Raw genomic sequence first — 22,116 nt, 5'->3', positions numbered from 1 at the left:
ATGTTATCGACTTGGTCTGCAGATCAATTATTGCGCCGTTGTCCGTCAAAATGTCCATTCCGAGAATCACGTCGCGGGAGCAGTTAGGCAGAACGACGAACGCCGCAGGGTACGTTGTGCCGTCTATGGTGACGCGCGATGTGCACGTTCCACTTGGCGTCACGAGGTGGCCTCGTGCTGTGCGTATGTGCGGACCGTCCCATCTGGTCATAACTTTCTTCAGTTTAGACGCAAATTGTCCACTCATTACCGAATAGTTAGCTCCCGTGTCTACGAGGGCGACTACGTCAAAGCCGTCGATGGACACTTTGACGTCAGATGCAGTCGTCCTCGAGTTCCGGGTTCGTCGGGGCGTCGTATCTCTGCTTGTACGTGTTGATGGTCGGGCACTGTGCATCGTCGTTGTCGTCGTCTTCTCAACGGACGTCTCGGTCAGGTCGGGTACGCGTCTCGCCGTGTAGCTGTCGTCGTGTTCGGGAGTCTCGTCAGGGTTAGGTCGGGTCGTCGGGATGAGGGCATGTCGTGAATCACTGCCTTCAGCGCGTCCTTGAGTCGTTGGAGGGTTTCTAGTTTTTCGCCGTAGAGCAACTTCACCTCCAGAAGTTGCCGCCTTTAGTTTCCCCCGCGTGGGCTGGGGGACCTTCCACGGGCGAAGTCAGCGTTGCTACGGCGGTTCGGCGATTGGTAGGGGTGGGGCGATGGCAAACGGTTGAAACGCGCTGGGCCACGGCTGGTTTCAGATAGATACTCGTCGATCTCACGTGGTCGTTGGCCAGGGAGAGGGCGAGGTGCGTCGACGGAGAAACCACGCAGTCCGAGTCTCTTGTATGGGCAGCGACGGTAAATGTGGTCGGCCTCTCCGCAGTGGTAGCACAGAGGACGGTAGGACGGTTATCGGGAGTTCGCCATACGTCCGTCTTCCTCGGCGTCTGGTTTCGGGCTACCGGAGGTCGGGCGGGTGACAGTGGGCGGCGGTACGGCGGGGCCTCTTGACGGCGTGTTGGAGCAGGGCGGGGTCGACGAACAGCCGCGGAGTATGTCATAGCTTGTGGCTCTCGGGGTACCTCGGATGGCGTAGAAGTTCCCAACGCTTGTTGCACTTCTTCTCTAATCGCGTCGGTGAGGGAAGCGACTTGGGGCTGCGGCGGCGTTGGGAGAAGGTTCCGCAGCTCCTCTCTCACTATTGCGCGGATAGTCTCGCGTAGGCTGTCGGCCGGGATCCGCGTGCTGCCAAAGTCGTTCGCATTGGCCGCGCCAACAAAGTTGCGGTCATACTGCTTAGCACGCATTTCGAGGGCTTTCTCAATGGTGCTGGCTTCGGTCACGAATTCGGCGACGGTTTTGGGCGGATTTTGGACAAGTCCAGCAAACAGTTCCTCCTTCACTCCGCGCATTAAGAAGCGCACCTTCTTTTCTTCCTTCATTTCGGGGTCCGCGCGGCGAAATAGCTGCTTCATCTCCTCAACGAAGATCACGACACCTTCGTTGGGGTGTTGCGTGCGCGTTTCCAACAAAAGGGCGGCTCTTTCTTTCCGCACGACGGTAGTGAAGGTCTTAGTAAACTCGCTTTTGAACTGAGCCCAGTTTGTCAAGGAGCTCTCGTGGTTCTCGAACCAAGTGCGAGCCGAATCTTCCAAGTAAAAGAAAACGTGCCGGAACGTTTCTGCGTCGTCCCACCTGTTGAATTTCCGGACGCGCTCCAGTTTCTCCAACCATTCTTCTGGGTCTTCTGCGGGGGCTCCTCGGAACGATGGCGGTTCCCGGGGCTGCTGCAGGACGATTGGCGACGTTGTTTCTTGCACCATGGTGTTGGTTGCAGCGTTCCTTTTCTTGGGCCCTTCTGGCATCAAACTGAACTCGGGCGGTAAATCTTGCAGGCGGGGGCTGGCTCTTGTTGGACTGGCTTGGAGGCTTTTCGAGGTTGTAGTGGGCATGAAGGGTGCGTACCCCGCACCTCCACCAGATGTCACGAAGACAAGGACGATGCAGTTGTGTTGAATGAGAAACACGTTTATTGGAGCGAACTTTTGCCCCCCTAACAACTCAAAAGAATACAGAGGCGGCGAAGCAGCGGTCAACAAAGTGACTTGCACAGGCGAGAGTCGTCGAATCGAATGCCCCGGCGTCCGCACTGCAGGCTTTTTATCTTTTCGCGCGCGTGGTTCTCGAAACATCGATTCGCATCGAGAACATAGTAGATCCAAGAAGATTATTCTGGGCTGTTCACGTTAGATCGGAATGCTCTCCCTATCACAACAGATAACACATGCGGCACAGAAAGAAAGAATGGAACACGCGCTTCCCTTGGCGCAGAGATAACACAGACCGGCGCAGCCGGGCGGTAAAAGCAAAACACAAATAAACAAACCCAATGTATGGTTCGCGGCAATATCGCAGTTTCGCTGAGTTTCTTGATAGCATTCAGAGTGTATTGATAATAATAAAACTATTTTCGGAAGTATTTAAGCAAGACGGTTAGTGTTTTGTAGGATTAGAAGTATAATACTGAACATTTAGCAAAATGATAATCCTCCAGACTAAAACCTTAAATAGTTTTGTGAGTTCCTCTATTCATTTTGGACCCTTTTCTTCTTGTTTTCACAATATGTATCCTGCCCATATATTCCCGATGAGGTCGCAGATCAGACTTTGTTGTTGAAAAGGATTTTTTGTGTGGACAAATTGCCTTCTCTTGCGACACTTCTTGCTAACGGGCACGTGACTCACTTGTCCCTAAGATGTGTGCAAAAAATTGAAGCTGTTCCACTCAATGGGAAAGCAGTCGGAAGTTCAGAGCCGTGATTCGCCATTCTGTACCGCCGTTATCCGCTCACTGCTACCACCTCATGCAATTCACGCTTACTGCATTCGCAGTGCTAACGCCCCCCTTGCCTGAAATCGGGCCAGCGAAAGTTTTGTACTTTTTGTGATTGCTTTAATTTTATATTCTGCGCTTGTTTAGCGTTATTTTTGACACGGCAATTTTTTTCATGCACAGCGCTTTTTTCGCTAAGTATAGGAAAAACCAAAACATCTACCATTCCTAACTAATTGAACGCGGGCGCTGCAGTTTAATTACGTATATTTTGCTTCAAATGTAGCTATAGTTTTTATTTTGCGATAAACGAAGGGGAGGTTTAAAGCATGCGCCAGCGGTTGACGAGTTTCCAACTTTTATGGCTCGATCAACTGCTTGTCTTTCGAAGCCTCTGGGCTGCACTGTGACGGTAGCGCTACAACGGAATGCCCTGTTGCTCTACTTGGGTCCGGTGAGCGAGCTATCACGTGCTTTGTGCTCTGTTGCTCTGCGCTAAAAATTTACCAAAGTAACAAACTGAAATTTTGGATATGTTTTTAATTTACCGCCAACAGTGCTAGGACACTTTAAGAAAGGTGGTTTTGCTTTTTTTTACTGTGACGAATGAATGTAAGCTTGAGATTGGCCTATTGCTTTTCATATTTAGCACCAATATGCTTTCTCCCGCTTTGTTCACATGCGTCTTTGTTGACTCAGCAAATTGTGGCCTTTTTTATCAGCTATAACTGTGACGATCTGCTCGTCAACAAGCAACCACTACAAATTACCAATTAATGACTTAAAATCAAAGTCGCAGTATTTTGAAAGCTGCAATGGAGTCACGGTCTTTTCTCAAATCGCTCTTTCTAATCACTAGATATTACTGCCATATCACAGTAGTAGCAAAGCGTATAGCAAACTATTGCTGATGCGGTTTAACCGCTCATGTTGCGCCGCTTAGAACGCCGCTTAGTGTTTTATTACGTCCCCAAGATTATAGCCAAATTTAAGGTGCGGATTTCCTCTAAACCACTAAAATGTAGAATACATGGGCGAAGCAGATGAGGCAAGAAAGCAATAATTTGGTTTGCCTAAGAATTCCCTTTGCTCCTGCGACAGTAACGCTTCGAAGCTGCTTTCCATGATTGCACCTCACCGGCTAGAAGTTATGTGTACTCGTTCTTTTAATCTCGAAAGCGTGTTTGAAGTCTTAGGCTTCCTAATCTTGCTAAAATAACAGGGCTAAAACAGTAATTCTTGTTGCACGTCCAATTTGCGAGCCATTACTGCTATCATTCACTCTCTGAATCACTCATCAACAGCTAAACCTAATAGCTGCTTGCACCATCCTTCTTTTCGCCCTGTTAAAAGCACGCAGTCACGCCTTATTTTCTCTTGTTACGCTCATATAGCCCATTTTCGTAGTCTCATACCGCACGAGGTACTCACCAAATGTTACGACATGAGCAATTAATTTGTCAGATAAATTTCTCCGTAACACTTAGGCTCGACTAGGAACATCTTACTTCTTACATCGTCCTAGATTACCTTATGCAATTTGCTACTACACCTTTGTCTCAGCAAACACACTGCTGAACAGTGCACCAGCGCTGGTGACATTGTACCTTCCTTGAAAGGAAGCATCCTTTACAAGAAAATCGAATACACTTACCACAGTTTTTGTGTATGTTTTACAAGGTACATTGGTAAGTACAATATTTAAATATTTACTTATTTATATAGATCTTTATGTAATCATATATGTTGTAAGCTGATTTTTACAACCCTACGCGCGTACAAATCTTGGCTGAGCGTATGCTATTGCGTGAGCGTCAAGTATTTCAAGAATTAAACAGTTCTGGTGTACAAATCTACCACTTTCCACTTCCGCTATGGAAAACTTATGGTGTCTTTGTATTTGCTCTTGTTCTTTACGTTAGGAACCAGTGGCCAAGTGTGCAATAGAGGACTGGCGGTGTAAACTCGCTACGCACTCCAATGGAGTTTCTTGTAAGGTACGTTCTTGATACAAATGTCTTCCTTGTTCAGTTCGTGAACACATTCTTTTGCAATGCATTGACAGCGAAATTTTTATTTGTGTGACCTATAACATGTGTATCAGTCAAGACAGAACGAGGGAAAAAGCCTTTATTGGTTGTAGCTTGGTGCTTTTATAGCTACATCGAAGTGACCGTTACGTGTAGCTGTAATCGCTTCCATTGATGGCCACGGCCGGTTTGTAGGAGAATGCGTATCTTGATAGAACACGTTTCGTCCGCGCTGTGATTATCACTCCATTCGAAAACTGCGTCCTTCTTGACAAGGCAGCGCAAAAGCCTGCTCTTGTATGCCAGATTGGGAATGGGGCCGTCCACGCTATGTGCGAACACGGCGCAACAAAGCCGTGCTCCGCGGGGCGCCAGCGCACAAGCCGCGGCCGCGTATCGAAGCTCAGCGGCGCAGGCGTACAGGGGCTTGGAGGCGGGGCTTCGTGTCGACTGCTAGCGCGGGAGCGCGCCGTGCTTGCTTTGCTGTGAAGCTCGCCCAACTCTCGGCATGCTTGTAGCGTCTTTGCGCGCCGCGACGCGTTGCGGGAAAGCGCACTTCGCTCACTGCGGCGCGTTTGTAGTTTCTGCGTAAGACAACTGAGCGCTTCCTTTTTTCCGTGCCACCATCCCAGTTCAATGCATATATTGTTACAAACATTTCTGGAGTGGTTTGGTTTATTTAATGAAGAGGAGAGGTGCGGATAATTTTGACCACCAGGATTTATTTAATGTGCACTGGCATTATGCAGCACATGAGGGTCCGTGCATTTCGAGTCCATGGAATTTTGGCAACATGCGGCTGGGTTTCGATCCCGCGACATTGGTCTCGATATCTGTTGGCTTGTTTAACAGCGGTGATGTTGTTAAGGGCCGTAAATGTGTGCGGTGTGCGGCGTCATCAGAAAACTTCGGGTCATCGTTACTCCCGCAGTTTACGCTCATGTGAGCCGGCGCCTCACGACGAGCGCTTGGAGAAGCGCAGACTTGCGCGTGGCGCTCGCAAAATAAATACCAAGGAAACAGTTCACGTGCGTCTGCACCTCAACGGCGGGGGGGGGGGAGAGGGGGACAATACAGCTTGCTCTACAGACGCCCAGTTCGCGAATGCGGTTGCCGCCGGTTTTAGCGCGTCCTGACGCATTCCACTTTGGGCGAAATACGCAAACCTGCCGACAAAACGTACCGGGCCCGCCAGTCATGCATGAGGAAGAAGATGGATATGACGATGACTGCTACTACCGAAGTGGAAAGCGGCGACAGGCCATGAAATAAACGGTTTCAAAGCTAATGCAATGTTTGGTGGTGTGTCTTTCAGTGCTTACATAGAAAGAAATCCTTCAGCTTCGCTATGGGTCAAGCCTTGTGTAACCTTGGGCAAGCTTTTTCAATTTTCTTACAAGATCATCGCCCATTGTCGAGATAGTTCAAGCAGCCGCCCAGCAAGCGGATCTCACGCATCCAGCACGATCATCCTACTCTCCGGCAGAGTCTTGGGCTGGTCCCACTGTGGCCTGCTGCATTTTAGTTCATATATCATTAGTTGCGAAGCATATACCTGGCTACGTTTTGAGACACACGGGCCCTACCTACCCTTTCTTGCCACCTGCTACGTAGCCTTTTTTCTGTTCTGATTCGTACTTCCCCGCAATAGGCCTATGTGAGTAATGAAGCTCTGATCACTAGTTCCATGCCCCATCGTTGTGTAACAGCTTCTCCGTTCTTGCGGTTCATCACTTCTGCGTCCTTCTCCTTACCATCCCAAAACGCATGGCCTATCAACGCCACGAACAGAAAAATGACCAGTATGTTCAATATGCCTTCAACCCAATCGCAAGGATTGTGACAGCTTACTGTAGTTCATCTCCTTTCCATTCCGGCACTGCACGGCACGAAACAACTGCTTTAAATCAATCCTTCTTTTTGCTCAACCTAGGCTCTACCTTAGCCTCTATGCTTCAAATTTCTGCTGTGAATTCATTCGAAGTCGCCGTCGAGCCACCCACGAGCGCTTCCGAGCTGCACAGAGCATGTAAACACTCCGACAAAAAAAGTGAGCCAGACGCCATATAAAGGTAAATATGGCCATATGATTTAGAGAACACATGAAGAAAATAAAGTTTTGCTTCGTGAGCCTCTTTAGTTCCAAGACATCGTCGCGACCTGAGAATGCCCCACAGCCGTGGTTCACTGGTTATGGTGCTTGGCTGTACTGAGCGGGCAGATCCATGTTCAATCCCCGTAGCAGGTGCAGCATTTCAACACAGGGAAAATGCCAGAACGCGTGTTTGCTGATCTATATCACTGCTGAGCTTCGCGTGGTTATCCGGAGTGCTACTCTACAGCGTATCATAGCCAGAGTCGTTTTGCGGCATTAAACCCCATAATCCCAACCAAACCAGTCCAGAAATGTTTGTAACAATATATGCATTGAACTGGGATGGTGGCACGGAAAAAAGGAAGCGCTCAGTTGTCTTACGCAGAAACTACAAACGTGCCGCAGTGAGCGAAGTGCGCTTTCCCGCAACGCGTTGCGCTGCGCAAAGACACTACAAGCACGCCGAGAGTTGGGCTAAAGCAGCTAGTTGGGCGAGCTTCAGCGCAAAGCAAACACGGCGCGCTCCCGCGCTAGCAGACGACACAAAGCCCCGCCTCCAAGCCCCTGTGCGCTGGCGCCGCTGAGCTTCGATGCGCGGCCGCGGCTTGTGCGCTGGCGCCCCGCGGAGCACGGCCACGCTGCCCCGTGTTCGCACCTAGCGTGGACGGCCCTGTACTTTCAAAAATATTTCGCAACACCCAGCATCTGATGCACGGCTGCTTTTACCTCCGGGATTGGTATCTCGACAAGTTATGACCAAAGCGTGGTATTTCGTCTTATGTGGTTGCGGTTGATAACGTCGCCTAAAAAGTCTTTCTGGAAAGCGCGAACTTCCAGTAGTATGGAATAATGGTCAGGCCGGTTTGTCTTGCTAGCTGCAGGGCATTACCAGAGTCCTTCAATGCTTTGAAGGACTCTGGCATTACGAAGGCGTGCTCGTTTTCTGCTTTAGTGTTCCGCAGACTAGGACATCGTCAACATCTGTGTCCACACCCCTGGGGGGATCAAAAATTTCACTCAGTGTCTTGAAATACCTCGGGTTCTGACGATATTCCAAATGGTAGGCTCAAAAAGCGGTAACGCCCGAAGGGTGTACCTAATGGGCAGATTTTTGACATGGCTTTGTCGAGGGGCATTTGTTGAAATGCGGAGTTCGCATCTATCGCGAAAAATACTTTGTTCCCGCGAGCTCTGCTTCGGTTTCTTCTAGCTTTGGCATCTGGTACTGTTCGCGCGTCAGACATTCGTTTATGCGCTTAGGATCAATGCAGATCGCAGCCTGCCGTCCTTTTTCCGCGGTGTGACAAATTGACTCACCTAGTCGGTTGGCTCGTACAGCTTTTCGATGATGTCGCCTGGTGGTTGCAGAGCCGCAGGCACACGTAAGGCCGGTAAGAACAGCGGAACGGCATCCTCTCGCATCACCACACGGTACTCGTGACCACGCAGCCAATTTCTTGAAAGAGGTGCGAAAAGTTTTGCAATATTCCTTCACTGCTGCTGCCGGTCACCGCATCTACTGGACGGCAAACTAGTCCCATTACTTTGCTCGCATGTAGTCCGAGTATGGGCGGGCGTACTTTCTCTTAGTAAATAAAGTGAAGCTTGCAGAGTTGTTATTCACAGCGACTTGTAGCTTCGCAACACAGACGTGTTTAATCACGTCCCCACTGACGAGCGAAGAATGGAGCCGCTTAGATGCATGCCGGCCACATTGCAGCACCGTCAGTGGACAGAATAAGGCAGTAGGCTGGCCTGAGAGACAGTGTCTGCCTTAAACACTGTTTTGGTCAGCGGCTTTGGCGTTCACAATCCAGTCGGCGTTTCTTCCCACTGTACTGACCTTTACGTCGAGAAGGTCGAAAGTGTGTCGCTGCTACAATACTTCACGGACTGGAGGCCCCGACTTGCAACACGCCGCAAAGTGGTTCTGGCCGCCACACAGGAAACATGCTTACCCAAACGCAGGGCATCTGTCGTGCACGTGTGACCTTTTACACTTCGATCACCGGCCTTGCTGCCGTCTCTTCACTGCTGCTACAACCCTTTCCGATTGCCCCCAGGTTTCATTTTGTTGCACTGATGCTTCCGAATCATTGCAGAGTTGTTCCGCCTTGGGCAGTGTAAGGTCCTAAACCTTCAGTATCTTTTCTCGCAGCTTCACACTGTTCGTGCGAACACAACCTGCCTACGGATCATGGAGTCGGCCAAGTTCGTGAAGTTGCAGCTTCGTGCCAGCTTCCTCAAGTGCCACAGAAAATGCTGGAACGGCTGTGCCTAAGCTCGCGTTCTTGACTGGAACATGCACCGTTCACAGACATCATGTAGTTGTTCCTTGCAATAGGTTTCAAAATTCTGCCCTACCGTTGGGGAGTCCTGCTTGCTTTCTCCCTCCACAAAAGTAAAATTGATAATACCTTGAGGCCGTTGTTTCAAGCGACACTCAGCAGCAGAGAAGTCTTCGTAGCCTCCCACCTTGGCTCTTTCGGGGCCGCTGTCGCCTGCAGGAACAGCGGAAACTTCTGCTCGAAGAGAACCCAGTTTTTGCGATTCAACCTGAAAGCAGCAGCTGATCCGGTGGCTTGATTAGTTCCATCCTTCAGTGAACCCCTTTCAAGCTAGGGCCCGAGCTGACTGAATCCCACTTCCGACACCATGTATTACACAAGAGAGCACGCGGAAAAGGCTTCTTTGGTTTAAGCTTCGTGCTTTTATAGCTACGCCGAAAACAAAGTCACGTGTGGCTGTAATCGCTCCCATTGATAGCCACGGCCGGTTTGTGCGACTATGCGCAGCTTGATAGAACACGTTTCCAGCGTAAATTGAAATAAAGTAAACTTATATGTTTTATTTGTTATGCCACAGAAATGCCTAATAATTGTTTGGGGTCTGCAAAGACACACTACGGGCTGTTCTTCGAAGAGAAAATTGATTTTATATTGCCCCTTAGGGCACACTTTGATCTGTCATATAGGTTCAGTAAGGCGGCCAACTGTTACAGCAGGTTGGTTTTTGCGTGCGTCGAGCTGGCAGAAAAGAACTAGGTGATTTTGGCGAAGAACAAAACATTGACTCCAATCCTCGCTGTGAAGGCGGTTGGAAACCAAACTCAAAGCTTTAAAAAAAACCCACAACAATTGCCAATGCTACACCACTTCAATTTACTTACACAGCTGGCTCTACAAGGAGTGAAACTAGAGATTTTGTCAGCTGTTACCTGACATTCGCGAGGGCGCCGTCCCGAACTCAGCAGCTGCGTCGGCCACGGCTAGTCTAGAGCGGGGTACGCGAGCTCTGCAGCCTGGCCGTGAGTGTGGAGAAGGAAAATGCAGAGAAGTGTCTTTCGAAGGGCGAGACAGCGGAGCCTAGCCATCCTGATGTGTTAGTTCGAGGTAGCACCAACGCGTGACACAAGCGGAGACACCGATACAATACGGCATGTGAGCTTAGTGGTTCGCATTCTTACAGATTTAAACTAAATACTTTCGAAAGATTGAGAATTCCGAGAAAGCTGACGAAATTTTTTAATTGCTATTTATCAGAACCAGTTTCTGCAATAGTGTTTTGTATTATTGTTCAAACAATAACGAACTGGTATTCAGCAATTTAGAAAACCGTCTCAATCACGAAATGCATTGCGCTAAAGGTGGCGTTTCATCAGCATCCAGACGTCAGTGAGTGGTCCGTACAGTTGGTCTTCCCGCTCAGGAAATCCATACCTAACGTATCTTTGTCCCGCCACCTATTAATTCTGTTGGGTCCGGGTTATCCAGGAAGTTCTTTCGAACAAGTTATTCAAGCTGTGAGAAATCATCGTGGAATAAACGTGCAGCTGCGCCACAACACGTGCAACGCCGTCGCTAACGCAGACGACAAAACTGACGAAAGAATGTCGCCGACGCGCCTGCCGCGGTGAGCACGGGGAACGATATGTAATAGCGTGCTATCGCCTCGCCATATACGTGTACTCCGTGAGTGCAAAGCGCACTTTGCTGCCTAAACCTTGTCGGCAGTTTCTTGACCCACGCCCCATGAAAGAACCATTGGCTGGCAGAGGTAGAAAGGTTTGCTTTAATAGGCGATGAATACCCAAGTTTACTAGCCGTAAAAGTTTTATAAGCCAGTTTTCGGATTGGGAGGAGGATAGACAGGATGTCAGAAGTCTTGATATGGCTAAGTGATTTACCCGAGCCGGTGTTTAGATATTGTGTGTGATCGGACCACGTTAGAAAACTTCAAATGACTGCCCCAGCTATCGGTACCAATCAGACTGTGTTAGGAAATTGGAGTTTTCCGAACACTGGAAAAAGTCCCTACGCTTGCGCGAAACTTGCATGACTTCACTGTTGTTTCTATTAAATTGCATCAGCCATTGTGACCCCCATTTTTCTATGCTAAACAAATTATTTTGAAGAATATTTTGGTGAGTACTACTTGAAATGTGGTGGTAAAGTTTGCAGTCATCTGGGAACAGGTGAATGGGTGATGAAAGTTCGTCTCGAATGTCAATAACAAAGATTGTAAACAAAAACTGCCCAAGTACTGACACTTGCGCCACACCAGATATTACCTTGACATGAGCTGATTGTTGAATCACCACAACCGTAAATTAGGCCCTACTAGTCCTAAATGCTTGCAGCCAATGCATGTAAAGGTATTGGACGAAAGTTTGAGCGATGTAGACAATTTCGGGATTTTTTGTACTGGGATGATCTTCCTTATATTCGTCTTCCTTATCTTCACCGGGTTATTCGCCAAGATCCGTAAAGCCGCTTATTCATGACTTTTAGGAGCTGAAACCAACGCCTTATCAAAAGTGGTCCCACATTACCCTGTGTTTGAAAAGCACTTCAGAAGTGAAAAGTTCATTTGGTGGCAACAGTAGTTTATCGTCACACTAGGTTTGCACAGGCTCACAAAACCCCATTAACCAATTTCACCCCACTGATACACCCCAGTTAGTAGCACTTTTGAAAAATTAGTGGTGAGAGACTGACTGGGATAATCCACCACAAGCGAACACCATGGCTACGGTTCCGGCGTGCGAAACAGACAAGACAAAAAAGCAGCTGACGTGAACCTCCACGAGGGGAGGGTTTATTCCTAATTGATAAGTGGTGAAGTCCTAACATCCGTTAACAGTTGGTGGACAGTCTTCTCAAAAGGTTATGTGCCATGCAGTGCTTTCGGAGGAAGACCTACTGTGTCCCCGCAAAGCTCGGATCTCAGCCACGGCCATGATTTGCTACGCTTGCTCGGACCCTGGCCTACCTAGGCACCGTGGCCGTTTGCAGGCGGAACTGTCGGTACACGTCACTGCAGTTTTGGTGGAGGTTATAGGGTCGCAATCCCCACAAAGCCTGACAGCATGGAAGTGCGAATATGACACCGGGTCAGCGACGAAGTAGCGCCTGCACCCGAGCAGCCCACCACGTCCTCCGTTACGCTCCGGCAACGAGACCCACCGTTCTTTAGCGGCACAAATGAGCGCAAATCGGTAGACTGTCTTTCAACCTTTTGAACGTATGAGACCTACGACAATTGCGACGAATCGCTGAAACTCAATAACGCCAGCTTCTATTTTACGCAACTAGACGAGACGTGGTTTAAGAACAACGGATCTACCTCCACTACTTGGCCAGACTTCAAATCTGTCCTCACAAAACTTTTCGGACGGGCGGCAGTTCGCAAGCTCTATGCCGAGCAGCGGCTGCGTACTCGAGCGCAGCAGGCAGGTGAAAGATTTACCAGCTACATAGAGGACGTCGTCGACCTCTGCAGGTGTGCAAATCCAGCCATGATAAAAAACAATAAGATCAAACACATTTTCAAGCGAATTGAGGACGGTGCAATTCAAATGCTGCTGAGAAAAAAAAAAGCCCAGTCTGTTACCGACGTCAAGTTGTATCAGAGGAATTGCGAGCTCCGGAAGCAATGCATTTTCACCCGCCAATACCCCTTGCTTGAAGAACCGCAACTTGCGTCACTGTCGGCATTGACTGGTTCTCCTGACCTCTCATCTATTGTATCTCCGATCGAGCATTTCATGTGCGAAGAGGTTTTGCACTAACCGTCCTTGCTTCCATTCGCTCCACAGCCCTCTTACACGCTGCCTAAGGATTTCCAACAGGTATTCTGAGAGCTTATGTTACTTAGTCGATCCCTTCAGAACTCCAGCCGCCTGTTGTGCCTCTTTCCATTCTTTCGCTAGTGGCCGCGACGGTTTCACCCCCTGTCGTGTCGCCTCTTGAACCGCACATCGCCGTCCCGCTCTCCTATGCTTCGGTCGGCACAAGGCCATCGCTAGCACCATTCTCATCCACTGTATGTCTCGCAGAGCAGCCAGCGGCGCCCTGGACTTCGGATGACACCTCGGACCCAAAAGTCATGGCGCACTCCTGACAACCGTCCCATGTTTTCGTTGCCGACAGCCGGACATGTAACGCGTTTATGTCGCCCCGCTACGTCATACTCTCCTTAACAGTCGACCCCGACTGTTCCCAGATGCGCCCATGTGTCAATCCAGCAGCTGAGGGAAGCTAGACTACGCAATTCCGGATGCAAGACCTCCGCCAGTGTTGAGCTGCTAGAGTCCTCCGCTTTCGCCTAACAACCGGATTGACGTTAACCTAGAAGCTGTTCCCGCAATTGCTGGTGTCGATACTGGTGCCGCACTGCCAGTAATATGTAAAGTTTTTTTCGTTGCTTGAGTAAAGTCTCTACTCCGCTATCAGGCTCACCGTCTGGACCGCGAATACTCATGATGTACAACCATTGGCCACGTGAACCACCCGACTTACAATGCAGAAACACGCCTTTATCGTACAGTTCGTGGTTTTTCAGTTCCAACGATATCATCCTCGGTTGGGAGTTTTTATAACGACATCATGCTTTGATTCGGTGTGTTCTTGCTGAGGTTAAATTTCCCCATTTGATGACACAGCTATACCCGGACGTACCACCAAATTGATTGCTCCCAATAATATGGACATTCCGGCCAGCAACTCTGTGTTGATTTCCGTGTTCTTTCACGGAAATCAACTTAGAGCGTCGACACTCTTCAGCGCCCGCAAATGTATGCCTCTACCTTTCGCGGTCCTTCAAATTTGCTCTGGCCTCTGTACGATACCCATTTCAAACTCTTGGGCATGCCCGTCCACATTTCTTTGCAGGGAATGTCTTGGCCACGTCGAACCAGTTGAAGATAACTACATCGTCGACGTATGCGACACCTCTGCATCTCTGCGCCTTGCCCCGCTTGATCCTACTCTGAACTGTGACTCTGATGTTGGTTTGCGTTTCATCGGTGATTCTTTAGCACCCCACAACTTGACGAGATTGTTGCCCTTTTACACCGTTTCCGAGATTCTTTAGAAGCCCGACACGTCGCTTTGGGCCGGGCATCGAGTGTTTCGCTCCCTATTCACACCGATTCTCATGCACCCCTGTGACAGCGGCCATACCGTTTATCGCCCAGTTAGCGGCAAGTCATCGATGAGTGCTTCGCGGACATCCGTTAGTGCAACGTTGTACGCCCTTTGCGAAGCCCCTCCCGTAGTAGGTGTGATGAAAACAGACGGCTCAATTCGTTTCTGCGTGTACTACCGGCGCCTGAACAAGATCATACGAATAGACATTTAGCAGCTTCCTCGAATAGACGACGCACTCGATTGCTTGCAAGAAGCCGCGGTTCTTCTCTTCATTGGAATTAATGTCCAGCTATTCGTAAGTGCCTACGGCAAACGCGGATCGTCTCAAAACAGCCTGTGTCACTTCTGACAGGCTCTACAAATTCAATGTCATGCCCTTCCGGCTGTGCAATGCGCCAGCAACCTCCGAACAGATGATGCCAACATATTGCATCGCCTGAAGTGGAACACATAAAAGTTTTACCTAAATGACATAGTCGTGTTCTTTCGTGATTTTGTGACGTATCTTAGCCGTCTCCAGCACGAGTTGAACTGCCTTGCCACAGCGCGCTTCCAGTTCATCTTGAAGAAAGGGTGGTTTGAGCTCGAGAAGATTCTATTTCAGGCCACGTGGTTTCTATTTCGAAAAGTTTCTATTCCAGGCGAAATTACGGTGTCCTTTCCGACCCAACAAAACTTCCCGCCATTACAAAATTTCCGAAATGGACGACAATCAAACAATATCGCAGTTTTGTTTAACCTTACTCTTACCTCGGGCGCTTCTTACGCAATTTTGCCAGCATCATTGCGCCTTTGACAAATCTTTTTTGTGGTATCAAGATCGGCGATTGGTCACCCGCCTTGGACAAAGCCTTCAATATTTTGCAGCACCTTTTTATCTCGCCACCGGTACTACGACATTTCGATCCGAACGCCCCCACGGATATTCATAGCGGTGCAAGCGGCGTGAACTTGGGCGCAATACTAGCACAGAGCAAGACCGGATTCGCGAAGGAAGGAGTGACGTAGGCCAGCCGTACCCTTACCAAAGCAGACGTCGATTACTCCATGACCTAGAAGGAATGTTTAACGATCAATTGGGCCATTTCAAAATTTCGCCCATACCTCTACGGACTAGGTTATGTGACATGCAGTGCTTTTGGAAAAAGACGAAGTGCATGCTCGCGCAGCTCGGACCTGAGCCCCGGTTTGCTACGCTCGCTTGGACTAGCCCTAGCTAGCCGACGTCACCTCTTGCATGCGGACCCGTCAATAAACATCACCACACCAATGCGGGATTAGCGCTCCCCCTTCATACGTGGTCGACGGGTACCGAATGAATCCCTTCAGCTGCCGGAGACGTTCAACGCGGGCGCTACCTGCAGATGTCGGCCTGGCCGGGATGGAAGGTGCGAGCGCATTGCTCCGCTCGCCTCACCTTTCCAACAGCGTCGAGCACCACAGTCCAAGTATCCTCCCTGCCGGCGAAATTTTCGAGCTCCCTGGTCCTCCACGCTGAAGCGGTGGCACTATCTCACTCGTCGGAGGCGCTATTCAAACACGCGCGCGGACAGTCGCCGCACCGCCACCTCGTAGTGCCTCATCCGCTTCGTTTGCTATCCTCGCACTTAGTTGGTATGGTGGGTTTCCACAACTCTCACACACTATCGAACAATCAGCTAAAAAGTACACCAACAAAAACAAACCGCTTCTTAAGCATACAACGCACCATACTTTTGGAGTTGAACTTTGCACAAGGATACCACGTAGCTTGTAGCAAAGCCCAAATACAAATGCAGTTTCTCGGAGCCTTCTCCGGGACGCTAGTTTCATTAACTCTAAATCTTAGGCACACCTATATACACTTTGCTCTTTCAATAGGATAACAGATTCCAACAACGTAGATCTATCAGGTTATTCTGTCCTAAAAGACCTATTAGTGATACAGTCATTCCCGTTATTTTGACTTGTTTTTATTTTTTTGTTCTTTTAGTGCTTCTTTTAATCGATTTATATCTCCGTGCACACAGACGCCTCACACCAGCATATCGGCTGAAAACATTTGTTACAAAATATGTTCGTTCCAATACTGACTGCCAGCCCCCGTGAGGCTCCTCCGCGACGAGCGAGTGAATTGCTACCGCTCCCATGCCCTGCGCATCACTTCAATGGAGTGGGCATCGACATCTACGGTCCAGTACTCGGCACATCCTGAGAACACCACTGGAATATTGTTGTAGGTGACCATATCATACGGTACGCTAAGACAGGAGCCCTGTCAGCAGCCACAGTGCGGGACATGGCATCATTCCTTCTCCGTCGTTTCATCCGTCCACACGGATGAAACGACGGAGTCCACCGCTCCACCGCTGCACGGCGGAATCGCTGGGGAATGTGGTGTCTATGCTGTAGCAGGCCCGCCATGAAAAGGAGGTGGCCTTCTTGCTCCTGCTGGACATGAAGTCGGCCTTCGAATTCGTCCCTAACACGGCCAACCCTGGATGCACTCGACAGCATGGGCGTTGAGGGGCACCTCCGGAGTTACGTCAAGGGGTCCTGGCCAACCGCACCCTTCGAGTCAAGGTTGGCCGAGAAACCAGCAGCCGACAAGATGTCAGCTGTGGAGTTCCCCAGCGGAGTGTGCTCAGCCCATCCCTCTTCAACCTCGTCCTGGCTCCACTCCTGGACTGCATCCCGGCTGGGCTTGCATTTCCAGTGGCGATTGCAGTCCATGCCGACGACATCGCCATTTGGGCACACGGACCAACGAGACTACTCTCCAAGGTGAAAGCGTGCCTCCAGGGGGTGCTGTGGGCACTCGCCTGGCCCTGGCCTATCCAGATTCCAGGTTCCTAGCCTATCCAGATGCGGGCCCTGCAAGTGGGGCTTCACCACACCCACCACCTCAGGGCACACCGGACGGCGCGGCGCTCCTCCAGCGCTACTGCAGCCGGCCCAACTCTCGCATGAGCATGCTGCATAGTACCTACGACAGCCATATTGAGCTGCCCCATCGGCCCCGCCTGGAGCCACCACCACCAGGCACGGGGCAGGCTCTACGCATCGCCGGCAGGCTCTACGAACTTGGCAACAGCCGGGTATGCAGCCTCACCTTCCCGGCCTCATCCACCTACGAAGAGCTGGCTGGACTCCATCTGGCCGCTGATCTTCTTCTAGAGCATGGGGCCCATGACCGGGGGGCATCATCCTGACTCAATGTCCGTCTCCATCCTCCATCTAAGAGCTTCCGACCAGCCAGCCAGCTCCAGCGGCTATGTGGAGAGGTCTCTGGCGGCCAAGCTCCATGCAGTGGAGTCCCAGGGGTGACCGCTGCGACTTAAATGGCTAACATCCCACGTTTCGCACCACGGGCAACGCGGTTGTCGACGCCCTGGCCAAGGGCGCTGCTCGCCAGGCGGGGGGACCAGCCTCGCGGGATGTGGTGTGATTCGACGATGCAAGGACTATCCTGGCCCGAGTGGTGGAGGGTCAACATCCAGATGCTCGACTGGTCAGTGTTCAGGCCCACGGCTCCTTCCCGGGCGAATCCGTAGAGACGCCTGGCCGCTCCTGCTTCGCCTGCGGCCTAATTGCTGCAACGTGGGAGCCATCCTGCACCACCAGGGCCACCGAGCGTACCCCACCTGCGCCTACTGCTCAGAGTCCGCGACGCTCGAGCACTTACTGTGCTCTTGCCGCCAGCACGTCACCACGAGAGAGGAACTCCGGACCGCATTCCAGTGACTCGGTGTACCAAGCCACAAGCTGGAAGGCTTCCTATTCCTCACGGGATCGGACGCTTTACGAGGAGAGGTCTTCCAGCACCTCCTCAACTTCCTAGTTGTAACAGGACTAGTGCAGCATTTCTAGCCGTCGCACCTTGGACGAAACGAATGCTACATAGACTGTGCCCCACTCAATTTCTTCCTTCCTTCCTCTGTCTCTCTTCTTATCCTTTGGAACCCCCTTTCCCTTCCTTGGACTTCGTTATATGAGGGTAAACTCTCCGACTGAGTTCAACAATATCCCCAGCTCTTTTCTCTTCCCTTCTTTCTTCTTAATAAATCACCACCACCACCAGTCGGTATCAGCTTCGGCGGATGGGAAGTAGGGATAGATTTTAGATGTGTCAGAGGGTGCCACTAAATTATGTCGACTGTAGGGCATACACGGCATTGAGAATTCGTTGGTTAATCCCATCGGTATATAGGTGAAGGATTGGTAGGGTACGCGAGTAAGCCATTTGAGTAAAGTTCTCAAGACAATGTATTTTTACATCGAACGATTGACAATTCTGCGATGTGTTCTGACCATTGCAAGAAGCTTTAATGCGCAAAACAGTTTCTGGTGTTTCCTTGATGGGAGTGCTTTGGGCGTTCTGTCAAGGGCAATCACTTGATCAAAATACTACCTGTTCAGGCTTAAGTAGTAACACAACTATGTATTTTCTTACCGACTGTGTCCGTAGACGTCCCATGTTTGGTGTTGGCAAGCTTAGTATGAGTCAGCAAAGATACGAGTGCGAGTTGGGATACAGCATCAAAGTGGAATGTGAGGAAGTCGAATATGTAAATACTGCGTACAGTTCATCACGGAGAGAAGTAGCAATTAGTAGATATATAGTGTAAGCACTGAATATTTTCGAGGTACGTCGATGTTGATGCCGTATTTATTATTGACTAAGTGGATGCTCTAGTGAGTGCATACAACAATTTCTCGGGTTCACTTTATCTCAATGAGCAAAGTAATTTCTTTTGCGGTTTTAGAGCGGGCTTTACCAGGAAATGAGCGAGATTGCATAATCAGCTGTAATTGAACGCAGGATGGGGGCAAGAGCGGGGACTCATCGATGCTATCCAGGTTCCGGGGACTCATGCACAAAAATTGAATTCCTTGATAAATGAGGGCAGACTTCAAAGCTTATGGGCAGTTTTACACCCGAGTTGTAGAGCCATGTTGCCATAGTGATAACGGGTAAACCTCTTGAACGTGGTACTCCTTACACCCTTACACTCTTCTGGCGTCATCAGCCATTGGGATGTGTACCACAACCATTATTTTATTCGAATATTTTAAAATGAGTTTTAATAGAGGTTCTGAGAATTGGGAAATTCCATAATGTGAAGATTCCAGCTGAATGTTTGTCAGAATAGGAACTTGGAAAGAATTGGACGATAGGCAGACGTGCTTCATTAGATGTAATAAGTGCAATAAACTCCTCACTGCAGGTTCAGTATTGTGTTTAAGTCTGTAATGTCGGCAGAATAATTCGAGAGAACCTAGCAAACCCCCAATTTACCAGTGCCATGGGACAGCTATGAATGGGCATCACAGAGGTATTTATCTTCCAGTATAGTCGGCCGGCCTATGACAAGTCGGACAACGTCTTTCTGTAAAGGAAAACTCAGCTGGGCGGTGGCTTATGAGATAATGTATTATAACGATACGCAAACCGTTATTAACGGGCTCTAGTACTGCTTCCAGAGCAGTAGAACAATTAGAAAATCATAGCTTAATAAAAACGCGGAACTCATGGCGTATTATAGCACAGTTACAAGTAGAGACGAGTAAGCTCCCATTCATGTCCCTTGTTTCGAGGCCAGATGTTTTTTTTATTCTGAGCATTCCCACTTTCTTAAGTGCGGTAAGCTAAAGAAACAGGAACAAGATGTGCCAAACCTCGAGTGACTGAATTCCTGACTCCGTGCATTCTGCATGGCTAGGAAGCAGATACAAGCTCAATTACAATAAACACAAGGTACCACGGAATTGTGGTGAAGGGGAGGGCAACTCTCTGGCAGGTTCTTCTCAGGTATTCTGTGGCGAGTGCAACCTCCACTGTGCAAATAATTTGACGAGGGCGCTTGACAACGGCAACAAATTATAAATTTTTTAGCCAAAGGCACCCACAGGGCAGGCGATAACAACGCAAAGCTAAACCTGTAAAAAAAACCTCTAAGAAATACCCAGTCTGCCAAAAGCACACAAAAAATTCTGCACCAAACATTCCGGGTGATGGGGCATGGTCACCAGGCGTCTTGGGTGCTGGTGGCGATCTTTCAGTGAACAGACAGGGAGCTTTAACCTTCCACTCTTCGCTGTGACCCGAATATTTTCTCTCTTGTTTGGTTTCCCGCATTTTCTTAATGGAGTTTATTTAAGTGACAAAGGCGGGTGGACACTATAAAACGCGTGCAAATGCCGAAGAATGGGTGTGAAAATTCACAAGTGTGTTATGTATATTGGCGAAATTTTGTGTCGCTTCGTGTATATCTTCGATTGTTTTAATATAAATGTATATTGTTTTTGGGACTATATTCCGCTACTGTAAAGAATCATCTGTATATATATATATTTGTGTGCTTGTGTAATACACCGAGCAAGTAGTTACTGAGTGCGCATGCGTTGTTTCAGCTGCAGCTGTCTGAATGAACTTAATCTGACCTTGTTGTTCTTTAGGGCAAGTACTGTACCTTTTTTATACTGGAATGCCTGGAGTATTCAGGTCCTGTTTGGGTTGGAGCTAAACTCTCCAATAAATAATTATTTCTCTCTCCCTCTGACCCTTCTTCGCCTGCATACCCACCTTGTTAGCTTGAGCAGCGTCTTCTGGCTCATCGACACTGTCTGGTTCTAAATCTTGGATAGTACAACATTCTTTTGGTCAGCACTTTTTTTAGGTGCCCTGAGTAGTTTCGGGCGAAGAATGTCCTGCAGACGAGTTTTGCAGTCATGTTCAGCCTCGGGTTCAACAGACGAGCAAACAGTAAAATTGAACGCCACCTCTTCTTATGTAGAGGTGTCGGTATCAAGGACCGATTGAAGCAAGCGTTTTTGGTTCGCCTCGATTTCCGTAAGCTGTTCTCGAAGCTGGAAACTTCGCTTTTTAATTTCTGCAATCTCTTTAAGTGCTTCCAGCTCTAGGGCTCTTTCTCGCGCGGGCTTTTTTGGTGAGAGAGCACCTACTCCGAGAGCCCTTTGGCGCTTAACCCAAAGCGCTTACCAAGTTCTGTCAACCAGAGTTTGAGCGCTAACTGCAAATTCCTTTTTCCGGTTTCTTCTAACTCTAGTTGCACTCGTACAGCTTCGCGCTCTGCAGCTCTCTCTTCTCGCGCCTTCGCGAGAGCATCGTCAACCCACGCCCGTGACTGTGTATCACGCAACCCAAAACGCTCCCCTGTGGCGAGCAAATCCTGCACGTTCATCGTACCCTGAATCCAGAGCCAATATGTTTCAATATAAACACGCCCTCTTCCTGTTGCTGACGCCAATTTGTGGTGAGGGTACGGGCAACTCCCTCGCAGGTTCTTTCAGGAAATCTGTAGTGGCTGGGACCTGTCAAGTTCCCAATAATTAGACGAGGAGGATTCCTTACGGTCCAAAAAAACGTACATTCTTAGGAAAACACATATAATTTCAAAAACAAAAGTTGACGCCGGAAAGCCAATTACCCTTCAAACATCTGCCAAAGTGCATAGCTCTAAAATGCACCAGTTTTAGGGAGAATACAAATAAAAGATAATGATGATGTTTGGGTGTTTATGGCGCAAGGCCGACTACGGCAAAGAGTGCCAAAACGGTGGTTAGGTATCAAGGATGTAAACATACATACTAAAAAAACATAAATAATAAGTAAAAGACAATGAGGAGGTCTGGTGCAAAAGGCCAGGTTGTGATGGTGCGTGGCATGAAATGAGCTTTAAAACTACGCGTGATAGGAATTGATATGTAAAAACTTCATGTCGTTAAGAAACTACATTTGTATTG

General features: G+C 49.2%; 1 long non-coding RNA gene across 3 annotated transcripts in view; it reads left to right on the top strand.

The window, feature by feature from the left end:
* The window catches only part of LOC144139385 (uncharacterized), a 119,792-nt gene that overhangs the window by 78,554 nt on the left and 19,122 nt on the right, over positions 1-22,116 (top strand). The window contains exons 3-4 of one of the 3 annotated variants that reach the window (XR_013316172.1): positions 4,738-4,807; positions 9,099-11,482. This is a non-coding gene — a long non-coding RNA (uncharacterized LOC144139385). Of the gene's footprint in view, positions 1-4,737; positions 4,813-9,098; positions 11,483-22,116 lie in introns of those variants that run through there. The other 2 variants (XR_013316170.1, XR_013316171.1) reach the window with 2 other exon arrangements.

Source organism: Haemaphysalis longicornis, unplaced genomic scaffold, assembly GCF_048455015.1.
Source record: "Haemaphysalis longicornis isolate Haplotype H1 unplaced genomic scaffold, Haemaphysalis longicornis Haplotype H1 scaffold_5, whole genome shotgun sequence".
NCBI lineage: Eukaryota > Metazoa > Arthropoda > Arachnida > Ixodida > Ixodidae > Haemaphysalis > Haemaphysalis longicornis.
Note: the sequence above shows the minus strand (reverse complement) of the source record. Positions and strands in the feature narration are given on the sequence as shown.